This window comes from Neovison vison, chromosome 13 (genome assembly GCF_020171115.1).
Source record: "Neovison vison isolate M4711 chromosome 13, ASM_NN_V1, whole genome shotgun sequence".
NCBI lineage: Eukaryota > Metazoa > Chordata > Mammalia > Carnivora > Mustelidae > Neogale > Neogale vison.
In genome coordinates this window covers 24,925,859-24,952,705 of record NC_058103.1, presented here as the reverse complement: position 1 = coordinate 24,952,705, position 26,847 = coordinate 24,925,859, and the positions used below count along the sequence as shown (strand labels likewise).

At 42.3% G+C, this 26,847-nt stretch overlaps 1 protein-coding gene across 2 annotated transcripts in view; it reads right to left on the bottom strand.

Annotated features, from left to right (window-relative positions):
* FLRT2 (fibronectin leucine rich transmembrane protein 2) overlaps nucleotides 1-17,237 on the bottom strand; it is a 100,254-nt gene extending 83,017 nt beyond the window's left edge. Inside the window, exon 1 of one of the 2 annotated variants that reach the window (XM_044232488.1) lies at nucleotides 16,903-17,237. The gene's annotated coding sequence lies outside the window, so the exon portion shown is untranslated. Of the gene's footprint in view, nucleotides 1-13,493; nucleotides 13,713-16,902 lie in introns of those variants that run through there. The other variant, XM_044232487.1, reaches the window with a different exon arrangement.
* Between the last annotated feature and the right edge of the window lie 9,610 nt (nucleotides 17,238-26,847).

Below are 26,847 nucleotides of genomic sequence, written 5' to 3'. Positions count from 1 at the left end.
ATGATCTGATCGCTTCTCAGTTGCAAACTGCAGATAGCAAATGTTTGGTTCCACCTAAGTCAGCCAAATTCAGACCATCACGGACAGAAATGTCACAGAGTTTCCCGAAGGGCCAAACAGAGCTAGTGTGTTCAATGTGGTTCTTGGAGCGCGCTGGCCATGGGGCCATTCACCAATCTGCTCTCGTGCCTGGGCAGAGCCTGCTTTCATAACTTCATCAATGATCTCATCTAGACTGAGTCTACGATGTCACCCATCTAGAGTTGCGTCATGACAGAGAGCAGCCATATGGGGACAGAAGGACACAGAAACCCCGAGAGCCATGGTCTAGCTGTCTAAAGGGAAATGGAGGAATTAAGGAGTGGGAAATAAGGAATTAAGGCGGCACAGATAATATTCACATGAAATTAGAAAGGACAGATCATTGGGAGGTCTTCACTCCAATCCCTGAATTCATAAAACACAACTTTGCTACCTACAGAGATGAGTGTATCAGTACAAATGCAGAAAGGGAAGGATGACCAAAAGGAGGAGGAGGAGGAGGTGGGGCAAAGGAAGGAAGGAAGGAAGGGAGGGAGGGAGACAGAGGGATAGACAGATGGATGGATGGCCAAACATCCATGACTTTCAAATACATCTGTGCTTCTTTTCAAACCACCAATGGAGTACAGCCTTTTCCAGCCCATCTCAGGGTCACTCTTTTTCCCCAATAAAGCCTACAGCCTGAGCAATTACATAGATCTAGAAAAGGAGAGAATCGGACCTATTTGTAATGCAGTCAGTTCTCCATTATTTTCAGGCTCTCTTAGAGGCCACTAACTTTACGCTATTATCCGCCCTCTGGTCATTCCATTGTCCATTATCACCTTCACAGGAAAAAATCAATTCATTTAACTATTTATTAGTAGTACTAAAGGAAAGAATGGAGATGGGCACCTGGGTGGCTCTGTTATTAGGTGTCTGGCTTCAGCTCAGGTCATGATCCCAGGGTCCTGCATCAGGCTCGCTGCTCAGCGGGAAGCCTGCTTCTGCCTCTCTCACTTCCCCTGCTTGTGTTCCCTCTCACTGTGTCTCTCTCTGTCACATAAATAAAATCTTAAAAAAAAAAAAAGAAAGAAGAGTATCACCTGCAATACATATACTCTACAATCTGGTACTTATCTACAGACTTCCATTAGTACAGAAAATAAGATCACAATTGTCACACTTTATTTCAAACTAGCAATTCTTCCCTCTTCCCATTTTACAGGAACACCTTTAGAGACCCAAGAACTTCTTTCACTCGAAAATGGCAAAGAGCAAATAATGACTTCTTACAAAGTTATCTACTAAAAAATATCCAATACGATGAGCTGTGTCACAGATTACTTCCTGGACCATGAGCAATCACCTCTGAAATTGATTTTCAAGGTATGGAAAAGTAAATGCAGAGTTAATTTTGAAAATTACTCAGTGCTCACCTATCCTATAAAGATAAGTAATAGCTACAAAATAAGGTAAGCAACCTGAGGCAATTCTTTCTAATTCAGTGTCCCTGTGTGTAAAACTGAGTTATGAGCAGTATTGCTAAACAGAGCCCACTTTAAAGGGGTTCATGAAAATTTTAATGTGATAGTATCCATGAACTGCCTAAGTAACACTCCAAATAAACCTTATCTATGATCCATATCTTCATGTATTATTTACTATTATTATTATATAATCCACAGGTGAGAATATGGCCTTGCTGATACTCAGTGTGATTCAGTAACAAGGAGAGCATACTGTTTCTAAACAGCCCCATTAATTAACATTATAAGATCTTCTGGGTGGTGTTCTAAGCATCTTACATTAAAGCATAGTGGCTAACAAAAATCATCTGAGGTGTCATGCCATGTATTTCCTATTGACACTGAGTGTGTAGTCAACATACAGGCACCCCAGAGGGAACCAAGGGTTAAGGGAGGAACATATCAAAATATGATCCACCATCTTCTACTCCAGAAATTTTGCTGAAATTCTGCACACAACCTGGCCACATGCATGCAAGTCATCTCTGTTCGTCAATTGATGATTCGCTGTGAAAGTAGCCAAGTATTGTTAGAATCACGTTTTGGCAAGGAAGAAGGGATGAAGGTCCAACTTTTGTCACCGTTATGACCACATTAAACCAAATACTTTTGTTTAATTTATTGTACCCTTCAAATATTCTTCGATGTGCACATCATGAAGACTAAGCTGGGTCCTGTTTTGTGGAGACAGAACGATTAAGAAGTTATGATTTCTAGTCTTCTTTTCTCCTCTCTGGAGAGCCCTGGCTCCTCAGAGATCTCCATCAGGAAATAATGTGCCTATGATAAAATCAACAACATCAAAGCAAAGGGTAAACAAATGAAAAATGAGAGTGCACACGCACAAAATTTTCACAAGTTCTTTGCTCTCCTTAATTATGCCAAGAAAGATACATAAAGTTAATTCTATGAGCGAAATTTCTCATCCTATGGTTAACCACATCTGTGTGTACAACTGCTTAACGGATGGTTTCACTCTGTGGCAAGAAGCTATATCATCAAGTGGAATTACCTCTTCTTTAAACAGATCTTCCAGTGTGGCATCTGAATCGCCTCACATATGGTTTGGAGTGTTTGATGATGATCAGGATTGGGTTAACCAGCTGGCATTGACCTGACAAACTCGCTCAGAGGAAGGCAGAAAGTGGTGGTTGTATTTTTTCCCCATTGGGCAACCAATCTATGGGATTGGAGGAGGGAGTCCCTGCCACTAGGTAAAACCTAGTGGCAGGGAAGACCTAGGTAAGACCTAGTGGCAGGGACTCCCTCCTCCAATCCCATAGATTGGTTGCCCAATGGGGAAAAGCCCAATTATGCATTTATTCATTCAACTACATTTATGCAGAATCCCAAAGCCCAATTATGCATTTATTCATTCAACTACATTTATGCAGAACCTGGTGCACAGAGCATTATTGACAACACTAGGGAGATAGAATGAATGAGCCAAGGTTCTTAGAGTTCAGTGGAAAAAACAGACATTAGAACTGGCACATTACAAAACAATACGAGTAGGGAAATAATAAAGGTACAAACAAAAACCTGTAGAAGCCTAGAGAAAGGACTGAGTAATTTTGACTGGGAGGGAAGGTGACATTCACGTGGGTCCTAAAGGAGAAGAGTTTGCCAAATGTAGAGTGAGAGGTCATATTCTACATAAAGGGTAAGCAGCATGGGAAAGGCTAAGCGTCACAAAGCCATGCTTTACCATGAACGTGGATGCAGGAGATGGGTGTGGCTTGAGAGAATGAGGCTTGATGATAGCTTGAGACCCAGATGGTCATGGATCTCACATGTCCTGATAAGAAGTTTAAATGGGCTTTATCCACAGGGACAGGGAATCTGAGTGGTAGGTGACTGAAGTAATATAATTTGTTTGTTAGGAGAATGACTTTGGGGATATCAAAACCAGCACAGTGACCAGTGTAAGGGACACAGATGCCTGGTGGTGGCATCACACAGAAGACTGTGGTACCGAGAGAGAAGCCAGTCCTGATGTCTGGCCCCTCAAAAGGTTCTTTACTAGAACAGTTGGGTTAAATCAACCAATACTTTGTAAGTGACAAAACACACAGAAAAAAAAAAAATACCATCAGAAATTCACAATTGACTATAAACCAGATGATTATAAAACTACTGAGTCTCTGGGCCAGAAAAAATTCTAAAAATTATGGAGGTCGGTAAACTCCAATCCTGAAGGGTTTTGCACATCCGCATTTCCAGGCTTCATCAGGGGCTTAACAAATCAAAACCTCTGGGCCTACGTCCCAAGAATCTGGGTTTTTAACCAACTTCTCCAGTTAATCCAGACCGATGAGTCAAGTTTGGAAGAGGGTATCTCTAGGCCAACCCATCACATTTCTTGATGAACAGGATGAGGTCTTCTTTGAAAAAAATATCACAAAAGCCAAAACAACATGGTGCTTGGCACTCGGTAAGGATTCAACTTTTGTCAAATCCCCGGTTACAAGCACGTGAGCAGAACAAATGTCTGCCGTGCATTCCTTCAGGACTCAGAGATTATTAGACTTTAGTTTTAAATTCCACTGCTCTCAGCACTACTGGACTTGTTTCTTACCTATTTGAGTAAAATAAAATTTTTAAACCATTTTCCAAAGAATTTTAATCTCTCTTACATGTTCTAAAGTAGCAAAACAAGGTCTTATTGTTTTATGCTGGGTGGAATGTTGGGTCGGAAGCTACTTACTAAGATAACACCTTACAAAATATACTCTAGTGCCTGCTTCTCTCTGCTCAATTTGATTAATTTTATGTGTATGTATTACATATATATATTAGATGTTCTTACCAGGAAAAGCTTCTGCGCTTCTGGGCTTGGAGGTCTGGGATATGCCTAACATCTTGTTAAGTATAACTTTCTTATAGCAATGAATTTACAGACCCATAGTGGGGGGGAAAAAAACAAAACGTAGTGCTGAGTAGAAAGCAAAAAATTATACTACATATTCATCCAATTACAATGACAAATGAACAATAATCCCAGCATTTCGTATTTTGACCAGTGCCTTTGAGTTGGGTACTTGTTCAGAATATCTTCCACAGATGTCATTAGAAGTCCCTTTACTTAAATTAACTGAAAATTACTTTCTGAAAGAAATAATTCCATGTTAAACTGATAATCTAACAGCATCATTCTGATTCAGACATCTGTCATTATACCAGCAAGGTACAATCATTCCATAAGTACAGACTAAGCATTATATAACAATAATTTGTATGTTAATCTTCTACAACAAAATAGTTTCACGACTCTGCCAAGAGGCATGTGTGAGACGAATTGTGTGAAGTAAGCATTTAAATTCATTTTGATAAAAATCTCGGTGTAGAGTAATAAGCACAGTTCCGTGTGCCCAGCGTCATAGTCTGGACACAGGACGTGTTGTCGCAAGCTACTGGTATTGGTCTGCCATGGAAGGGTGCATAGAGGAGGGGTGGGGAGATGTGCATGAAGAAGCATTCCTGGCTCAGTGGGTTAAGCCGCTGCCTTCGGCTCAGGTCATGATCTCAGGGTCCTGGGATTGAGTCCCGCGTCGGGCGCTCTGCTCAGCCGGGAGCCTGCTTCCCCCCTCTCTCTCTCTGCCTGCCTCTCTCTCTACTTGTGATCTCTGTCTGTCAAATAAACAAATAAAATCTTTAAAAAAAAAAATAGAAGCATTCCTCAAGTGTCAAAGCCTGCACTTTCAATGAACAGTAGCAACAGCAAGGACAACAGACTACAAGATGGACACTACTTTCTGATTCCCCAAACTGCGATGAGTCCTCTTTTATGTTCTCCCTCCCTTCTCTGGCCCCTATCACACCAGTAGCCTGCCCTGTATATACTACTAGCTCTGAGCTCATCCTGCCACCGTGCAAAGTCCTTATTTCCCTTACTGTCCTTTTCATGATCTGTTACACGCATAAATACTGAAATTTTATTTTGCAGAAGAGGCTGTGTCCTGTGAGTGAATAGGTTCAAGGGGTCCAAAGCCTTCTTGGGGATTCCAGAGAAATGGCAAAGATATTTGTTGAAGGCAAAAGTAACATAATGAAATCATTATCATTTCAGAGAAAGAAGGATCTGCAGTCAGCATTTATTAGGCCTCTACTGTGTGCCAGACAGGCAGACATTTTGCATAATTATCTCAGTCCTCCGAAGGACAGCCCTATGAGTATACAGTGTTTTCTCCCATTTTAGACTAGACACAGAGATTGAAAGACATTTAAAATTTTGCTCAAGTTTATCAAATTAACAAGTGAGAGCCCGAGACTATCCTTCTCCAAACATAAAGGTTTCTTCATTAGCACTACGTATCCCTGGTACACTTACTAGGATTGACTGTCTTCAGTCACGTACAAACCAAATGCAATTAGGTTTGTGTCTCCCTCTTTCCTCCCCAGCCTAGGCAGCCTCAAGTGGAGGGATCCTGCATTACCATTTGCCTCTCCAATCTTACTCTGCCAGGCATACAGCAAATGCTAAAAATCACCCCTCGGATGAATGGAAAAGCTTTCTTTATCATCTGGTATATACCCTCTGCCTCTAAAAGGATCCTATCTCCTTCATGAGTACCAAGCCATTCACAGAGAAATAAATTCCTCATTGCATTTTGTGCTTTTCTTTATTTAGAGCTTCCTTAGGACCTATTTGGAAAAGAAAATGTCCAATTAAAAATAACTTGGGCTATCTCATTCTTCTATTCTGTTAGGAACATATGGGCTAAATTAGCACCACCCAGCTGAAGAGTAAAAGAAGCACCCCTCTCCCCATGGTATCTAAGACTGAGATTTCTTTGTGCCTTTCTAACTCCCCACACGTATACCTCCAGACTCTTCCCGTTTTATGAGCAGAACTCTTCAGAGGAGTGATAAACATTTCTCTTCTTCAAATATTATTATTGCATTATTCAGCACTGCCAGAACAAAAAGCACTCAGATTAATTTTGCCAAACTACCAAAGTAATTTGTCATGTAAAAACAGAGTTACATAGTCAGGTGTTTTACAACGTACTGCTTAAATTCTCATCAACTTAAAAAAAAATGGGGTTGATGTAAGTGTCAGAACTTTGGCAAATAGTAAGTCAAAAATGGAAAAGAACACCATGGGATACACACTGTCGTGTATCCAAATAATGGATAAAAACATTCCTTCTGATCAAGAGTCACAACCTAATCATACGTTTTATAAATACAGTTCACATATGCATGTGTTTTCTGCAAGCTTCATTTAAGCAACCTTAAAATGATTAAAAATTAACCTTTACAAAGGCCTACATGTATACAAATCAGGAAAGTAAAATAAACATGCTCGCTCTTGGAACATTTAAAATTAAAACTGTCTCAGATTCGACAATTATAAAAATATAACTGAACGAAGTATGGGGAAATAAGTTGTAAAAAAAAAAAAAAAACTGCCCCACAAAGATTTTGTGATACTCACAATGTTAAAATAAGGCCAAGCTTTGGAAAGTATGTCGGTGTTGTAATAAATCAAGTCTTTCCATTCACTGAGAAGGAGCTCAGGAGGTTTGCCCTACCAAAAAGGCAATCCTTTGCACCAGCCTGCCTCATGTTGCAGAACCAAAATTTTAAACATCATCATATATTCTATTAATGGCTTATGTTTTTGTGAAAGGTAACTTGGACGACTCAAGTATAAATCCAGCCAAAAGGAGAAACGACGTTACTGCAGGGAATGTGGAAGGTTTCTTCCCAAAAGAGCCCCGCTGGAATCCATGTGTGATAAATTCAGTTTCCAAAAACAAGCCAGCCTGTCAAGGATGGAAAGTTTGGCCCTTGCGTAGATCTTATCCTAATTACCCTTGATCCTTGAAAAGAATACTTTGTTCGAAACAGAGCAAACTCACAAGAGAAGATGAGGCCCCGTTAAATGAATGGAAGAAATGGTATAGAGGGCCACCAGACACTTGATGACATTCACAAACACCAGAGTTCCTATAGGGAAGGGCACTCTGTCTTAGTATAAGACTTAGAACTATTCTGGCACATGAAAGTCCTATGGGGATAAATGTTATCAACTTGAATAATGCATCTTTATAGGTATATAACACTGTATGACTATCAAGGTATTTTCCCACGCATTAATCTCATCTGACCCTTCAACAACCCTCTTGAACTCTGCAGAAAGGAAACTAAGTCTCCTGGAGATTAAGTAATTTGTCCAAGGTCATCAGTGTACAAAGGAGTGTGCTGACAGAAGAATGCAAGTTTTCTTCATATAAGCACATATTTTCTTTCCTCCAAAGCAACCTCTCTACCGTTCACTCCCCACCCACGTTAAGGTCCCAAGTCACCAGACCTCTACATCATAAAATTATACTCATCCATAACAGGAAAAACTTGTACCTACTATAATGGTGGAGAGACAATGAAATGCTATTTTTTATAGTTACACATTTTTGTGATTGAAATTACTGCTACTATTTTAAATGAGAAATCATTTCAGGTAAGTTGGTAAAGGGAAAAACTTATAAACTTCATCTGGAGAATTCAAACATCTATGTGATTGAATGTAACGTTCATCCTTTTGTGCAAAGCCAAATGGTCTGAGGGAGAACTCGGTGCAGCCATGGGTAACCTTCAACCTGTTTGGCTCTAGTCACCCCATGGAGGCCAGGCTAATAGGGTTTTCTCCGACCAACTCACAGACGCGGTTGTGAGCCATAAAATCCTGCATGCGAGAATTAGGAAAGGTAAAAGAGGAGGTGGTCAAGGCTAGGTATGAATCAGTTTCATCCCTTGGGCCTAGAGAGAATTTCCTGGCACCTGAATGGCAAATGCTTAACCAGTCTATTCCCATGACCTTCATATCCTCTTTATCTCTGAGATATTATAATTCCCTGTATTATATCTTTCTTCAAAATATTTCATTCCGAGTTGTGGAGCAAAGTGGGAGAGGAAACGATCACAGAGGCTATTTTAACACTGGATTTCATGAAAAGTGACGCCCATAGGCAGCTGGGGATAAGTGACACCAGCACATGGACCTATTTCGGGACTGATGGGAGTCTAATGTTTTCCATTCAGCTCATGACCTCTGTTGACTTCAAGGGACACTATATTTGTGAACAGACTCTGGGAGCCACTCTTCCTTCACTCCCTGTTGAGGGGGGTTTCGATATTCCAAGGACCTCACAGCCATCGATGAACTTTGAGACACGATGGTTTTTTTGGTGGGTTTAAATCCAAAAGCCCTCAGGTTCTTAAAAGGTTCAGATGGAAGATACTTTTATCTGTGTCTTGAAAGCTCTAATAAAAAGAACTGAAATAACACACATGACCTGTGAACTGAGGGGGACAGAGGACCTTTTGCCAAGTTTCCTGCACATTCCCTTAAAAGCAACCTGGGAAGAAAGTGAGAAAAACTGCTCAGCTCTAATGAGCGCCTAATGGGTAGGGGCACCAGAGATTTATTTCTTGAATGCTTCAAAAAATGGCTGAGGTCTTTAACCACTAAACTGCCGGAAAACGTGTGGTCTTATTAAGCATCAGCAGAATAACTGACCAGTGTTTGAGAATCATGAATGTGGCCTTTCTGACTTCCCAAAGTATACAAGGATATTTTCTTTGACTTTCCCTTCTTGCAGATTCATAAAAACGACACTGCTTTGTTCAGGAGACCCGGGACACATGGGGCTGCCTGCTTCTGCAGACACACATCCCACATTAAATTAAGTTAGAGGTGGTATTTGAAAAATAAATAAATAACGGAGTTCCAATTCACTGCAAATGGTACAGGAGGCCCGTAAGTGGGAAGCCTACAAGAAAAGGACTTCTTTTAGAAAGATGTTTTACAGGACTTTTTCTGCATCATTAACTCTTCTGGAATCCTGAATATAACATGATGAATTTCCCTAAAAAAAGTAGCTACTGTTTAATTTTGAATCACTTCAAAGAGCCTCAGTAGAAGGAATCAAAGAAAACCAAAAAGACCAGTAGATGTGAAATTCGCCAAGAAAAAAAAAAAAAAGTTTCTAACAGATTTGACCATGTACTGAAAATACCACTGATTATTTTGCTAATACAGTATTTTACTGTTCCATGCGGCTGAAATAAGTCTCTGTATTCATCGGAACGCAGGATATTTTTATTACAATATTTGTGTCATAGCTCTTTAAAAAGAAACATATTTAAAACCTTGAAAAGAATCTCTGTCTTAAAATGGTTCTTGATGTGTAGGTGAGTACGTGTGTTTTACTATAAACAGATACTTAATGGGAGTTTACTTTGCTAAAAAGAGTAAAAAAATACTGGTAGTCTTAGTCCTATCCCCAACACGTAGTTCTAGAAAAAAAAATACCTAATTTTTAAAAACTAAAGCAATTTGGAAGGTGGGGAAAGGAAAGAAAGTTGGCTGGGGTATTATAATGGTTGCCTGATAATCACCATCATCATCATCATCATTGGTCTTTAAAAATGTCTTTTACATAAAACCTGCCCAAGGGAAAAGAAAGAAAACCTCCTAAAAATTCCACATCCCTGAACACCACTACATCAAAAACCATCTGGAAAATGTCAGATAATGGTATCCACCCACCTAAGAAATTCAGCAAACTTTGTCTTCAATTACCATTTAGAATAATCAACTCAAATTGAAATTTCAATTTGAAAACCCTCAGAAGACAAAGCTGGGATTAGGAATCAGATTTTAAAAGTCTCCTTAAAAGACCATCTGTTTAAGACACCCTTCTCACATCCCACCTCGTCCTTGATCTGTACCATAAGTTCACAGCAGAAGCACAGCTGAATTTAAAGACACATACACACGGCTGCTATGAAGTCTAGTTATCACATATATGTTCTGAGCTTGTTTCAAGTTTCTCTTGTTATGTAAGCACTTGGGGCAATAAAATTTCACTCACATTCAGCAGCATTGTGAGTCTCAAAACATTAGTCTACCTGACTGTACAATCCTTTTACTGGCAGTGGATAGCCCTGGTATTTTATTTATATTGATCATATTGTCAATGCTATATGGAATAACCATTTAGTAGCCTATTAGCCTGTAACATTTTATTACTGTTTTTAAATATCATTACCCATTCTGAACTCCATATTAGAAAAATCAGGTTGGAAAATCTCAATATTCAGGAAGAACTACAGAGCTTTGGGGTCCCCCCCCCCACATAATTTGCAGACTGATGAGAAGAAAGGAAAACAATGAGTATCCACTTCTCACAGATAGAGGTCACTAATGGACTGAATTTGAATCACTGTGGCAGAAACCACAAAGTTATTAAAGTAATCTAGTGAAAAGTGAACTTGAATTAAAATTAAAGTAAAAATACCAAAAGATGATTTTTCAGAAAGGTCTGACCTGAACAGAAACAAAGTTGCATCACCTGGCTCTAAACAATCTTGTTTAGAGCTGTTTTCTAAAACCAGTGAGCAAAACTGAGAGCACACTATCCTTTGCTGTTTTTTAACTTCAGTCACTTCTGATTGCAGAAGCAGCAATTCTTCCTTGTAGGGTACAAGACTGAAGAGTCAAACTAGATCAGATGTTCACCCTGAGTCTCTACAGAATAAGGTTTCTGGACATACATACTTGAGCCTTTCTTGAAACCACAGCTTCAGACTGGGAAGATATAAGGTTGCTTCAGGGAGATATGTCTAAATCCTAAATCAAACTCTCCAGCAGGCCAGAATATAAATGTAACAGGCATCAGAGGAGGTTCAAATTAGATCCAGCCGGTCAAAGTCAAACTGGGATAAGATCACATCATCTGAAACCTAGCATTCAGGGGAAAAACCATGACTGCCTAGGGGACCTCAAGGCAGCCCAGCATGGTGTCATTTGGGAATCTACTTTCTTCTGTTAAAAGCATCTCCTGGAATTTCTAAAACTGCAGTGAAACTACTGAAGTGTTAAGACATGGGCATCTTGTTTAAAATCAGCATTCTTTCCATGCTAGGTTTGTAATAGGTTCTGCTACTAGGCTAGTCCACTTCTTACAAGTTCTTGTATCTACTGGCAGAGACATGGAATAATGCTTGAAATTTCATCTTCCAACCTCCTCCACTCGATATTTGCAACTCAGCATGACAGTATGAGGCTGAACCTCCATCAGTGATTATTAAAAATTCTTAAATGGTTTAACCCTATCCTGTTTGGGGCTTTTGAGGAGGGAAGGAAGAAAAGTTGTATTTGGAGGAGCAATAACATCATGGGGAAATAAGCAACTTTTCATGGAATGTGTATTTCCCAAAGATTTATTCTCTTCTAATATAGCCTGTCGATATTCTATATCTGGTGCATACTGCTTAGTTTAAAAAAAAAAAAAGTCCAGTTCTAACATTTTAAATACCTAAAATTTTACATTCATACAGCAACAACCCATATACCTCCCTGGGCAAATGCCAACCTGCATTCTCTTACCCCCAATTATTGGGGGATCCTCTCACTGGAGAATTGGGAAGGTCATATCACTTAAATACACAGACAATACGGGTTCCTATATGGAAGCTAGCCTACATATTAGCTTTTGGCTAGGAGAAGTTAGATGTAATAAATTTAACAATAAGCCTGTGTGAGCAAGGGGACATGCCCCAAAGCTCCCTGAAACCCTGTGTGATTTAAGAGCCTCCCAGCTGAGTGGTAAGCAATAGCTCCCATTTAGATGGGGCTTTGCATAGAGCAAATGCAGCATGTGAAGAAATCTAATCAGCACCTTGCACTCTTGTGCGAGCATTTACACGGATTTGTGCCCTGCACTCGATTAGCTTACTGCAAGCTTTACAAGAGATCTCCTCCACTAAAATTAATCAAAAGCTCTTGGAGACTGCTTTCCATTTACAAGAGAAGTCAAGATGAGCTTCCAGGTGAATAAATAATGATCATACTAATGATGACAGCAGCAGCAAATGCTGAGCTGCTCTGAAACTCAGCTGGGGGAAAGGGGATGGTGGGAAATTGGGGCTGGAATATTTCTGTAGCTCTCTGAGGGAAAAGCAGGAGCTATTTTCTCAGTTAACCTAAGTAAGGCTGCTGTTTGGGAAAGGTGACCATATTTTCTCTCCACTGCCCCTGGCCCCAAGTGCACCCAGGAGACCACTGTCTCCCCCCACACCACCGTGTATCAGGCCATTGAGGAACAACATGCCTTTCCACAACACCATTAACCACCACCCACAACACACACACACGCACACACACGCACACACACACACACACACGGTAAAAAAAAAAAAAAATCATGGTAAATTCACGTCGCCAAAGGCTAATGCGTTTCATCTCATACTGCAATAAATACGAGACTTCTAAAGTTTTTATTTTATGACGCCAGAAGGTGAATGGAAGGAGGGAGGAAGGGAAGGCTCCGGGGATGTCAAAGTGGGAAATGGAAATTTTTCCCTTTACTTGATATTCTTCTCTCTCGCTCTCTTTCTCTCTCTCTCACACACACACACGCGCGCGCGCGCGCGCGCACACACACACACACTCACACACACATTTGCTTTGCTTTCCTGCACAAGCTAAATGAGGTGGGCTTCTATCATTTTTAAAAGGTGCTAAGCTAAACAGAGCTGAGAGAGTGAGAGGGTGAAGGTGAGGGGGGGAGGGGGGGAGGGAGTGAAATCTATGCACCATTTCCCCGAGTTGAAGAACACTAAAAGCCCCTGAATCCACATTCTCAGTTTCCGAGGAGCTACAAGATGAGGCTCCAGCTGGGGCCGAGGTTTCTCACCCATCCCCAGAGGAGCCTCACCTCCCTGCACAGCTGCCCACCGAGGGCAGAGAAGAGCCGCGGGCCCCTCGAACCTGACTGTAGATCTCCCTGCGCCGCGTGCCCATCCCCGGGATCTTGAACTTCGCCTCCCTCTTACTTTGACTCAGATCTGTCGAGCGTCAGGAAAGGCGCTGGGAAGAAGCAGGAGCTCAGCGGCGGGGCAAGGAAGGAGAGGGTTGGGGGTGCGCGTTACCTGCGAAGGTTCTCGAGGTCTCCTTCCAGCCTCGGTGGTAATCTCGCTCAGCGCCGCGTCCTCCCCCAGATCCAAACTTTTGCTAGGTCCTCCGGGTGGCGGCGGCGGCGACGGTGGCGGGTGCTGAAGCCCAGCCTTGTCTCCCGCAGCGTCGGGGCGCGGGGGTGCGGAGGCCGGAGCCTCAGAGCGGCGCGCGCCTCCCCGCAGCCTGCCGGAGCCCGGGCGCCCGGCTCGCCTAGCTCGCTCTCGCCTTTCTCCTCTACGGAGCCGCGGCATCGTCTTCCCCCGTCCTCCGCCACCTCCGCCTCCAGGGCTCGGGCATGCCACTTTCTCTCGGCTCCGGCCGCCGCGGCCCCCGCCTCCTTTCCTTCTGAGCCTCCCCCTCTCCGCCTAGACCAAGCCACGAGTTCCGAAAGAAGCAGAGAGAGCGGGGAAGGCAGCGGAAAGAGGCCCCGCAGCGCCGGGGCTCCTCAGAGACCGGAGGACCTCGGGGGTCAGCCGGAGAGCCGGGCGGGCGCGCCGCGGGCGCTTAAGAACCCACCGCGCGGAGCCCGGAGCAGGGCGCTGCGCGGGGCTGCGCGGGGGCGGGCGCGGGGCTCGCTCCAAGTGCTGCGCCGGCAGGGCGTGGGTCCCGAGGCTGCTCCGACCTCACTGCTGCCTCGATCGGTTGCGGCGGGGCTAATGTAGACGCCGCGGCCCCCACCCCCACCCCTCCTGACACCCCCGGGAGATGTTTACAGTAATGAATTCGCGGGATCGCCTGCGCCGCTCCCGCGCTCCTCTCACTCTGTCCCTCGCGCTCTGGCGCGCTCCCCTCCTCGAGCCCTCTTTCTCTGCCCCCCTCCTTTACTCCCTCCCTTTCGGAGTCCCTCCCACATTTCTGGTTTAAAGAATGCTTGGGAGGCGCGGCTGCAACCCTAAGCTTTCCAAGAGGCAAAGTCGGTCTCGGTTTTTAACCCTCTCCTCCCCAAAGAGAGTTGCAGAGTGCCTGGACCAACACCATGGATGCCACCCTGACCGAGCACGCCTTCTCGCTCTAGCCAGCCCTATCCCACCCCCAACTCTTAGGGAGAATTCCACCGTCTGAGCTCTGAAAGTCGATTTCCCCCATGCCCTCCAAGCCAGAGGATCTATTACTTAGACAGTGAGAAATGATCGAAACGTGAGATTAGAGGGTAAAAAATATAACAAGTCTCTCAACCAAGATGGCGTTATTTCAAATGAAGGCAACCCTGATGATGTGCTCCCCCACCCCCACCCATCATCAGTTAGCTCCCTTATCCCGGACCTTATTAAATAACTCTAATTGGGAAAATAATCGGAAGTTTAGTATGATTATCTTGAATACCTATTTTCTCCCCTCACTCTAGCTGCTGGAAAAAAAAAAAAAATGATTGTTCACTTTCCCCATACATTGCAACGGACAACTAAATTCAGCCTCAAAGATTCAGGAAACAGACTTAGCAAAAGGAGCCTGATTTGTATACGGGCAACGTATCCACTTCTCAATCTCTTTGCAAAGGTTGAAGAGTAAAGTAAGAAAACCAGGTGCGCGTCTCTTTCTTGGAAAACATATTTTAAAAGGTTCTGTTTTATTCCTCTCATCTCATTGTCGCTCCTCCTTTCTCCAGTAAGTTGCTGTCACGTTTTAACAAGTCTGTGGAGAGGCTGAATGTGAACAGAAGAGGGAGAGCGAGCTCGCGCCAAGCTCCAAGCAGCGCCAGAGACGCGCCGTCGGTGGAGAGAAGCACAGATCGAGCTTGAAACTAGCTCAGTACCAACTCCCTAGGGATCCGCGGGGCTGTCTCGGACGAAAGGTTGGGCAGGGGCGGTGGCCTCGACTGACTCAGGAGGATTTCCCCGTCTTCAGTTCAAAGTCTGAGTCACTTGGCGCCACTTTCCCAATTGTTTTTATTTCCTTCGCATCCCTGTTGTGTCTACCGCCTTCACTTATTTGAGTGCCTTAGTTGCGTTAAGGGGACTTGCAGAAACGCCCCATTTGCCTCCCAAGCACAAGCCACGCATGGATCCACCCAGACGCACGGCCGAGACGCACGCTGGCACACGCTCTCTCAGGAGCGCACACACGCACACACGACCTGGGTTTGTGCCCGAGGGTCGCTGTTTCTGTTGCATTATGCAGTGGTGAGGAAAATACTTTGATTTACATCTACATAACAGCTCTTCTCCCCAAACTCAGTGTGTGACTAACAAATACCCTGAAGAGGAGGGGGCACGGCGGGGGTAGTTAATTGGACCAGGACAGTGAATGCCATCTTGCTGGGAGGTTCCAGGAGCAAGGCGCCAGCGTCGACTGCCGCGGTGGCCTCCACCTCCGCCTGCAACAGCAGCTGCCGCTGGCTTGAGCCCCACGCGATCCAGGAGTTTCCCTGGCATCGCTGAGAGTCCAGACGGCCCCAGTCACCCTCTTTCCCGATCCTTAATTTCTTTGGTTAATGCCCCGACCTCAACTGACAACCTTGATCTTGGGCCTGATTAGAAATGAGAAGTGACCGCGCCGGCGCTGAAGGCATGGAGACAAACCCGGGACTGGTCAGCGCGGCAGAGGGATCTTTGCAAGCGACTCCGAGCCCGCGCGGGGACACGGTGGCAGCCGGCCAGGCTCTGCTCCCTACTTCCTGGCCGCAGCCGGCCCCCGGCACTCAGCGCCAGTGGGGGGCCCGGCACTTTCCGCCCCCTCTCCGCCTTCCACGCACGAGGCTCAAACAAGGCAACGGGAGTTCAGCCTGGTGCGCTGCCTGCGCCTTCATCACCCACGCTGGCGCGCCGGGAAAGACGCTCCGGCCACAGCTCGGTGCCCGGCCACTGAAGACCCGCAGAGCTGAAGACTTGGTAACCCTCTCCCCAACTCGAAGGAAAATGTACTGGCATCCTCGGCATCTTCTTAGCCACGAATCAATCCCGGATTGCGGGCGGGGCGGGGGGGGGCGGGCTGGTGGCTTTAGATGTAACCGCTTGATTACATCGGCGACATTATCAACAGACGGAGTGGGCGCGGGGGTGGAGGAGTAAGGGGTGTTACTCCTAGAAGTTATCATATTCATCCTGGGAAAGTGAGACGCTGGATTACAGCAAGCTTAATGGTTCTAGAACCGCGATTTGAGATCTATTCTCCCAGCACACTGACAAATGTGTGTTTTGACCCAGAGCTCAGTTACAAAACTCTTTCGAGGAGACGAATTCTACCTGCAAATAGACCTCCCTAAAGTCGGGGGGGGGGGAGATTTAAGCAGCTATGCTCTTTCTGGAGGCAAGAAAAAAAGCTAAAAACATCCCATCCCGTTGACCACCCTACGCTGGTTCCAAAAAATATATTATCTTCCCCCCAACCGCGTAGCAGCAGCCCCGGCGGTTCCTGAAAGCCCACCTGGCACCTCTGTCCCTTTACCTGGCGGCCGCCGTGTCTCCTCGCAGTGGGCTCATCCGAATCCGACCGGGTCGGGGAGGTGGAAAGGGAAGAAGCTGGCGCGGCAGCAGCGGGGCTCCCGGGGCATGGTATTGTTTTAGGGGTCACCGCCAAGGTCCCTCCTGCCCATCGTTGAAAACGGTCAACCTGATCCCGGGTCTGGGTGGACACGGCGGCAGGCGCAGTGCTGCCGCCTCGCAGCTGCTAGACACCCGGAACCGAGGGTGAAAGACGCACCCCGGGCGGAAGCAGCGCCTTGGCGCGGAGACTGTGGCCACTGATGTTATCTCTGAGCGCTCGTTCTTCTGCGGTGACAATGGAAGATGACAAACTCGCCAAGTGACAGCGACAGGTTTCGAACGTACAACTAACTACAAGGTACCCAGCCCGAGACCGTAGGCTGCTTCCCCCCGCCCCCTTCTCTCCCTCCTACTGGGGAGGGAACTAATTTAACCCTGTGTGCGTCCTATTCTCCCTGGAGAAGCTGGAATCGACTCGGAAACCGCAAGCGGCGGCTCCCGGGGCAAGAGCTTTGTTCACGTGCGTTTCCAGTGGGTGTGTTGCTGTCTGGGGGCATTCGCGTGGCAAGACGCCAGTGGCAGGCTTCCAGCGCCAGACTCCGGCATGGGAAGGAGACCTAGCGTTTCATCCGGACCAGACCCAGCCCTCGGAATCTATTTTTTGCCTCCAGTTACCCGATTTATTGAAGTTGCCAGCAAAGTTGGGTTTTATTCCTTTATTTCTTCCTCTCTCCCGCCCCCCGTATTATTTCCTTTCCTAGCGATGCTTTGAAGAAGTGGAACTCTCCCCTCATTCTAATTCTAGCTTATAACTGTTTTGCGTGTGCGAGACGAATGGTGGAGGGTACCCATCCACCCACGCAAAATTTAAATGAAACCGCAGGGAAAGCTGTCTCCCACCAACTCACCCAGTGTGGGCAATGGCAAATGACCACATATTCAAATAAGACCTAGACGCCCGGAAGATGAAGGGGAGGGTTTGGAGGAGTTAGAGCTGGGCGAATAGGGAGATGGAAAGGAGAGAGAATGCGCCTTAGAATGGAATAAGCAGGGGAAACACAGACAAGAATGATGATGCAGAAAATATACCTGAGTCCCAACACTGAAAACAGCAGGTCAGCTTTAAGTGCCTGGATTTTGATGGGCAATATTTCCCCGGCTCCTTGGAAGCAGAATGAATGAAAGAATGAATGAATGAACGAATGAATTTGGGAATTTGTTTTGTTGTTGTTGTTGTTGTTTTTTAATGAGAGGGAGAAAGTGAATATGTGAGGCTCAGCCCTGGCAACCCAGATGCTTTGTTTTATAAACAGCTTTGTCTAAGTGCTCTGAACTCCGGAAAGTAAACTGGAGTTGGAGGTCAGTCATCTCCTAGACATGGAATGGAAACTTAGACAAGAGAAAGTGACAGCTCTAGCTTCTGCTGTCATTGTCACACCCAAATGATCCAGATTGTTGCCCACAGTGCAAACTCAGACAATCTTCAACAGATTCCCTTTTTCTCCACCTCCATACTGAACTAAAGAAAGAAAGAAAGACTGAGTCTTTAAAAATCATTTAGAGGGTAACACTTGGATCTTGCAAAACCTGAGTTATTTTTAAAAGAAAAAAAATGTGTTTCTCCATGGGATAGATGTTCTAAGTTCTCTCTGCAACATACCCAAGCCAATGGGAATCTGTAATACCCATTTTAAACACCCCCGGAGCCGGGTCTGCCCACGGAGGCAATGGGAACAGTTTCCAGCCAGCCTGGTGCAAAATTTTGTTGTAAATCCTTCTAGTTTGCCAAGGTGGCAGCAAAGCATAGGGAGAGCTTGTCAGGCAGCAGCATCGACACTGAAGACCACATTTTAGGACAAATACTCATCTACCTGCTTTTTAATACTCATCTTCGTGTCTATAAGTGTACATAAGTATCCACATGAGATTCTTTGAAATCTTGATCTGAGATAACAGTATAATTATTTCATCTTTAAGAATACGTTTTTGTTTAAAAAAAAATGGAACTCCGTATACGTTTCACTTTCTGATTTATGCTGCCGGAAATTGACTAAGATTAAAAAAGAGAGACGAGGTGGCTGCAGATGTACAAATTTTCTATTTTAGATTACTGTTGTTCATAAATTGTAAGGAAACACTATCATCTGGCTGTGCTCCCTGTGATAGACTGTTGATGGGATGACTGTAATCAGGACATGGAAAACAAAGTACAGAAAACCATCACATCAGATATATGAAGACAATAACTGTAACACATTTCTTAACCACACGACCCACAAGTCAACTTTAGAAATGTGTGCTGGTGGAGCCAGAGAAAGTGACAGAATAGTAAATGTGGTTCAGGGGCTCCAGAGAGTAATAATTTTGCAGACACACAAAACTGGGATAATTAGGTTACTTTATTTTTATTAAGAAGCCATCACTAATACAAAAGGATAGAAGAGTAGAGAAACAAAAAGCAAATCTGTGAGCCTCAAAACATGGAAAGTCATGGGGTGCCTGGGTGGGTTAGTCAGTTAAGTGACCGACTCTTAATTTTGTCTCAGGTCATGATCTCAGAGTACTGAGTTCTAACCCACTGAGGGGCTCTACACTCAGCAGGGAGTCTGCTTGAAGATTCTCTGTCCTTCTCCCTCTGCCCCTCCCGCCACCTGTGCACTCTCTCTGGGGTGCACTCTCTATCTCAAATAAATAAATAATAAATAAAACCTAAAACAAAAAACAAAACAACAACAACAAAAAGACCCAGAAAGTTAGCTCATTTGTTATTCTTTGGACTTCATTTCTTCATGGAGTTTTCACATCAGCCGAAACTTGACTGCCATCTCAAATCTTTTCGTGCCCTTCTCCATGTTTTTTATATACTCTCCCATCTATACAATGCACATGTACATTGGCCTGAGTTTCTGATACTTTGTAGAAAGGTGCCTGAGTGACTCAGTTAGTTAAGTGTCTGCCTTTGGCTTAGGCTGTGATCCCAGGGGCCTGGGATCAAGTCCCCAAATGGGATTTGGCTCCCTGCTCTGCCAGGAGTCTGCGTCTGCCCCTCTCTCATGAATAAATAAATAAAATCTTTAAAATAATAATAATAATAATAATATTTTGCAGAAGTAAAGATAACACAGGATTTGGATTTGTAAGATTATGGTTTAAGCCCAAGGCCCTGAAAATTTTGATCTTGGGTAAGACTGGCTCTGAGCCACTCTTTACTCATTAATAAAATGGGCATAAAAATACCTGTTGTACCAGTCTTATAATATTGTCACATTGTGAGTCAGTGCATGGGAAAGTGCTTTAGAAGATTCAGTTATTATTCAGTCATTGCTAACAATATTATCATTACATCACACAGTCGCAGCCTTCAAAACATTGGAAAGTTACATCAACCTGAACAGCTTCCCCTAATGTTATCATCTTACATTACCTTGGAACATTTATCAAAACAAAGAAACCAACACTGCTATGTTGCTATTAACTAAACCCCACGCTTTACTGGTATATTGTCATTTTTTCCATTAATATCCCTTTTCCGTTTCAGGACCCCATCTAGGATACCACATTGCCTTTAGTCATCATATCTCCTTTGCTCTGTCACAATTCCTCAATCTTTCCTTGTTTTTAATGACCCTGGGAGTTTTGAAGAATAATGGGCCTGTATTTTGTCTTTCCATTTGGGTTTGTGTGATTTGATTGTAGTTCTGGGTTTGGGGGGAAAAATACTCAGGAGGTGAGTGCTGTTCCCATCTCATCATAGCAGGTGGTGCATGATATGGGCATGATGTCACCGATGATAACATTATCACTCTCTAAGGTATTGTGTGCAAGGTCTCTCTGCTATAAAGTTATCTGTCCTTTTCCATACTCTGTTCTTTGGAAGTGAGTCACTAAGGTCTGTTGACCCTCATGGATTTAGAATTTGTAAATTCACAGGTTAAGCCTTTAGTGCAACTCATAAACACCCCAAATATTGAATCCACCTAGGAATAATTTCTCAGGAAATTCTTCCTGTATTCTACATCCTTAGGAAAGTGTTCAACTACCTCCTCTTGGCTATGTCTTTTGAACCCATCTTCACCATGCCATGCTTTACTATCCCCAAACCCAGTCTCCAAATACAGTTGATTCTTTTTTAAAATGTCTCCTACCTTCCTAGTTCTCATTGTCACATCTGGTTGATTTAGAATCCCAACTTACCTACAGAAAGATGGCATCCATGATCTCTTATCCTTTCCTCCCTTTCATGGTTTTCTGAGAGTTTGGTATTCATTTCAGTCTTCCTCCAAGGGACAACAGCAATCGACTAGTTTGTCTTTGGATAGTCTAAGGGTCTCTGAGAGTTTAGTTGGTGTTACCTTTCTTTTATTCTGGTAAATACTTGAAACATGCGTGTTGACTTCATGAATAAGCTTCTGTAGTAAGTAGAAAGAAAGCCAACCTTTCTTCTGAGATGAGAGCCACTGTAAGGAAATCCGTGGTTAACAGATTGGGGCTAGGTGGCTTTTCATTTCTCTCATGAGTATAAAAGACTCCTTATGCATTTGTGTGTGTGTGTTTGTGTTTGTGTGTGTGTGTGTGACATGATTCATGTAAATCTATGACATTGAAATGCATACTCCTCTGGTTTTGAAACACCATGGTACAGTTTATTGTTCATCCATTTATTCAACAAACATTTGTAGAAAACACAGAACATGCAGCAGAACTTTGATAAATACACTTAGTCCTTACCCTATCAAAGCTCTCAGTGTAGTGAGGTACACTATTAAATAATTACACATGCAATTAAATAATTAATTTTAAATTGATTAATTAAATTAAATAATTTTAATTAAATAATAGTAATATAGTTATAATATAAATAATATATATTAATATATAAATAATAATACATTTAATTAAATAATTACAATCATCAGGTAAATAAAACAACTTGGTATATGCAAAGCACATTAGTAACCTAAAATAGATTCTCTGAGGAGGGAAATCCTCATCCAAGTGATGAGGGGGTTTTCTTGATAATGTACTGATTTTATAGGGGAATTGTGACATTATTTTTACTTCCAGCCTTCTGCATACAGCAACCCCAGAACCAACCAGAGTCCCTTGTCTCAGGGAAATCTCTTTGGGCCAAGAATGGGAAAATCAGTGTAGAAGTAATTGCTTGACTATCCATTTCCCCTAAGCCTTGGTTTCTTTGCCTCCCCATGCAGGTTACAAGACGATTATGCATGAACAAAAACAGAAGGTCTACACTGACGGGAAACAAAAGCACGTTACACCATGAAGATTTCCTCATACATAAACCTGTCATTTGTCAAGCACTTGCTCTCTGTTCCAATGGGAAGCTAGCAAAACCTTGAATCAACCATTCTCCAACAGCACTGGGGAAGAATAAATGAGAGAAATGCCCTTTTTAAAAAAGGTATATGGTTGATATAAAGATGGAAGCCATTTTAAGAAGAGATGAAAGATCTACCCAGAGACAGATTTGAACCTGGGTGCTGCAACTGTAGAAAATGTGACTAACCCTCCTGTATCTGACTCCAGTTCCAATGAAGAGGGAAGTTTCATTCTTTTTTAAAGATTTTATTGATTTATTTGACAGACAGAGATCAAAAGTAGGCAGAGAGGCAGGCAGAGAGAGGTGGGGGGAGGGAGGGCTCGATCCCCAGGACCCTGGGATCATGACCTGAACCGAAGGCAGAGGCTTTAACCCACTGAGCCACCCAGGCACCCCTGGGAAGTCTCATTTTAATGGAGAAAACATACTTCATTGAGTAAGTATAAAAGATTCTGAATTAGAATATATATCTAATATATATAACAAATATATATATATATAACTTCCCACTAGACTACATATCTATCTATCATCTGTCATCTACATATCTATTTACAAACACACACATATACACTTCTCATTGTCTGTTGATATGTTAGAGAAATAAAATTGCATTCTTTAGAAGGTCAGAGATCATTTTCAAGCTTGACTCTTATTATAAGGATTAATACTACATCAGTTAAGCTATGTGTAGTCGCAGGAGGCCTAATCTTGGACTTGGATGGTGGGACTTTAAGTCTCTACCACTTTATCAGGGAAATCACTAACAGCCCAAGGCCTCAGTTTCTCTTTTATCCAAAAAGGAAAAACAAAATGATCTGCCAGGGTAGATACATGAACAGTAAGTGCAGTGGGTTATTTTGAAGCTCAAATTAAGAACAAACTATTATTACTTATGTAATGACTGTGTTTAACAGACCATAACTTAATGTGAGATCTATTTTATTCTGTATAATCTTAAGACATTCCTGGCTTTAAGGGTGCCTGGGTGGCTCAGTGGGTTAAAGACTCTGCCTTTCGCTCAGGTCATGATCCCGGGGTTCTGGGATCGAGCCCCACATCGGACTCTCTGCTCAGCAGGGAGCCTGCTTCCCCCTTTCTCTCTCTGCCTGCCTCTCTGCCTACTTGTGATCTCTGTAAATAAATAAATAAAATCTTAAAAAAAAAAAAAAAAAAGACATTCCTGGCTTTTCTGGTAACCTGTTTTACACAAAGTTTCAGAGCTTCAAAGACACAGAGTTGTTAAATTCCTGCAATTTTGCTCCAAACCATACTTTCTGGTGCCACTCAACCAAGTTTTGACTATCTGAACAATAAACTTGTCCAATATAGGGAATTCTTAGCTGTCTTCTCAATCCCTCACTGAAAAATTCATATAAATTGCTGTTGGCCAATTTTCTTTTGCAGTTCGTTCACTTAGCTAATAGAAGTAACTAAAGTTTTCTAAGTGATTTTTTTAAAAATTTTATTGTTAAATTATTTTCATGCTTGCGTTTTCTGGATTTAAGTTGAAACAACTTAGATTTGATGTTTCCTCTCTCTCTACTTGAAACATTTTTGAAAAATTAAATTGTCACTAAAACTTGTTAGCAAAGTTTAGAGAGATAGCTCCTCACAGGGAGTGTCTCTCTGTCTCTCTCTGTTTCACCTCTGGAAGTTTCCAGTAGTACCATATTTTGTTGACATGAAGTCAACATAGAAAGTCATATGATATGAATGAAGTGAGCTTATTTGCACTTGATTTCTACTCTTTATCGATAGTACAAGGGCATGGATTAAATTCTTCTTCCTAAACACTGAAGGGCCATTGTTGATCACAGTCCGGTGTATAGTTTGGCAAAGGCCATGGCATTCCTTTCTCCAAAGAAGGCAATAAAAGCTTGATTTCCAAAGGCTTTCCCATTTTCCTCAGTGTTTTGAAGAAACGAATCTCAAACTATATGAAACCATGAAAATATCTGAATCATTCTGTCCCTGAAGTATGTATTTATTTGTATTTCTAGGGATTCTGCTACAGTTTTGATTTTCAACAGTATAATTTCCTCTTCATTTTACTTTAATGCTTCATAAATAGAATCATATCAGATTATTAAGTGTAGCAGATAAAAGAATATGGAATACCCATCAGAGTTAGTAGAGAGACAAGAAGTTAACCTTTAAAATACCTCCATCTGCAGGGTGTTTATCTCTTACATCATTACCAAATGGATAACTATGTCTGAGAGCTCTCTGCCTTCCGCCAACATGTCGTAGGTTACAGAAACAGTGAGGCAGCTAGTAGTAGATGCCAGATCTCTAGAAACCTGTCCAGAGTTTAGCCACTACCCTGCTATAGATTTTGTTCTTTCATCAACAGGAATTAATTTTTTCTTTTCATTTAGATAAAACCAAAGTTATTTAAATTTATTTCTAAGTCTCTATAAATTTATTTCTAAGTCTCTATAAATTAAAAGACTGTTTCCTTAAAAGACATCCTGTATTTCTCACATGTCTGTCCTAAGCAGATAGGCTTAAAAATTATAGAAGTAAGCCTGTGAAAGCTAAGGGAGCCTCAACATCATTAGGGAGAAAAAACCACAGTGAGAAACCAGTGCACTCCCACTAGAATGGCTATTTAAAAAGACAGAAAATAATGAGTGTTGGTAAGCAAGTAGAGAAATCCGAATCAACATACCTTAATGTTGAGATTGTAAAATACTACAGGCACTTTGGTGTGAAGGTTTCCTAAAAAGTTAAACATTAATTTACCATACAACCCTGAAATCCCACCCTTAATCATATCTCTCCAAGAAAATGGAAATATACGTCCACACAAACACTTCTCCATAAGTGCTCTCAGCAACATGTTTCATAGTAGCCCCAGACTGGGGCTAGATAGACATATAGGCTATTCGGGGCTGAACACGTAGACAAAATGTAGTGTATCCACGCAATGGACTGTTATTTGAACAAAGTAAAGATACATGGTAAAGCATGGGTGAACCTCAAAATAATTTTGTTCCATAAACGAAGTCACACTCTAGAGATCACATATTGTGTGACTTAATTTATAGAAATCACAGAAAAAGCAAAGTTTTTGAAGATAGCAAATCAGTAACTGCCAGGGGAAGAAGGAACAGAGATTTACTGTAAATGTGCATGAGAGATCATAATGCAGTGATTAAAATGTTTTAAAACTGATTCATGGTGATGTATGCATAACTTGGCAAATTTACTAAAAATAAGAATTGAATTGTACACTCAAAAGGAATGAATTATATGATATGTAAAATATGTCTAAATAAAATTATTTTTTAAAAGCAAAGAGGATTAATGTCAATATCTATGAATATTTAATCTTGGTAATATTCTTGCTAGGTCCTCTTATGTCACCAATAAATAGGGCTTGAATTATCTTAAGACCAATAAATAAAGAATATGGAGAGTAGTAGAAATAATAAACTAATATGTGTGTCTAAACATTCTTATTATCTACTTTTTCAGAAGAGCAGATCATTTGCAATCTGATTAAATTCACCCATGTGATCTGTAAAAATTCAAAAGTAAAATAAACAGAACACAGGGTGACATATCCTTTCCACTCTTCTCTTAAAAAAAAAAAAAAAAAAAAAAAAAGCTAATTCTTTGCTTTTTTATTAGGTCCTCTGCTCACCAGTCTACTCTGCCAAAAAGATTCTTCTATTTTTACAACACATATTACATTTGTTTACTATGGCTCAAGGAAACATGATGTTTTACTAATAAAAATCCACTTTTGATAATAGAATAATCAATTATTTTAACATACCCTTTGAACAGCTTAATTCTTTTATATAGTCATCAATCAGGAATCTTCTTTCTTTCTGTCCAGCTAGGGCAATATAAATATCATTTTGTGAGGATGTCACATTTTTCTTTTTTTCTGGCAAAACAAGAAAGCATAAGACAGATGGGTTAAGAAGAAAGTCAGAGGATCAGTTGCCAAAGGAAAAAAAATAAAATAAAATAAAGACAACATCTTGTCCATCAAGGAGCTCAGATCAAGAGTCTTTCTTTCTTCAAATGATGACAGCTCCAGAGCTGGAGCAATCAGAAAATAAATAAAGCAAAACCACTAAAGGTGTTTATCCACAGTTTCCACTGTAATGCCTTGAATAGATAAACATATCATTTTACTAGGAGAATTACCTGAAAAAAAAAATTAGCTAAAGCAGACAAGAAAAAAGAAGAAAATAGAATAAGGGCATGTCATGTCTATTACTGAGGAATGAACGACATCATGCTTTTCTGGGTACCGCTGATGAAAATGTCCAGGAAGAATAATCTACATCTACCTTCAACAGTAGAAAAAGAACCAAAGTACAGATTTATAATCCTCACGTGAGGAGCTTTAGGACAATTGACATAGTTGTTCTCAACTGCAAATGGGCCCCGATTGGCATTCATTTTTCTCCAGCAGGAGCTTGGCCACTAGATGTGATGAAATCAAGTTTATGTGCTCTTCAATAACCTTTCTCCAGCCAGGAAGACCTTGTTTTTCAGGCCCCCAGAAACTGTTGATAGAAGAAAGGAGGTTGGAAGTGGGGC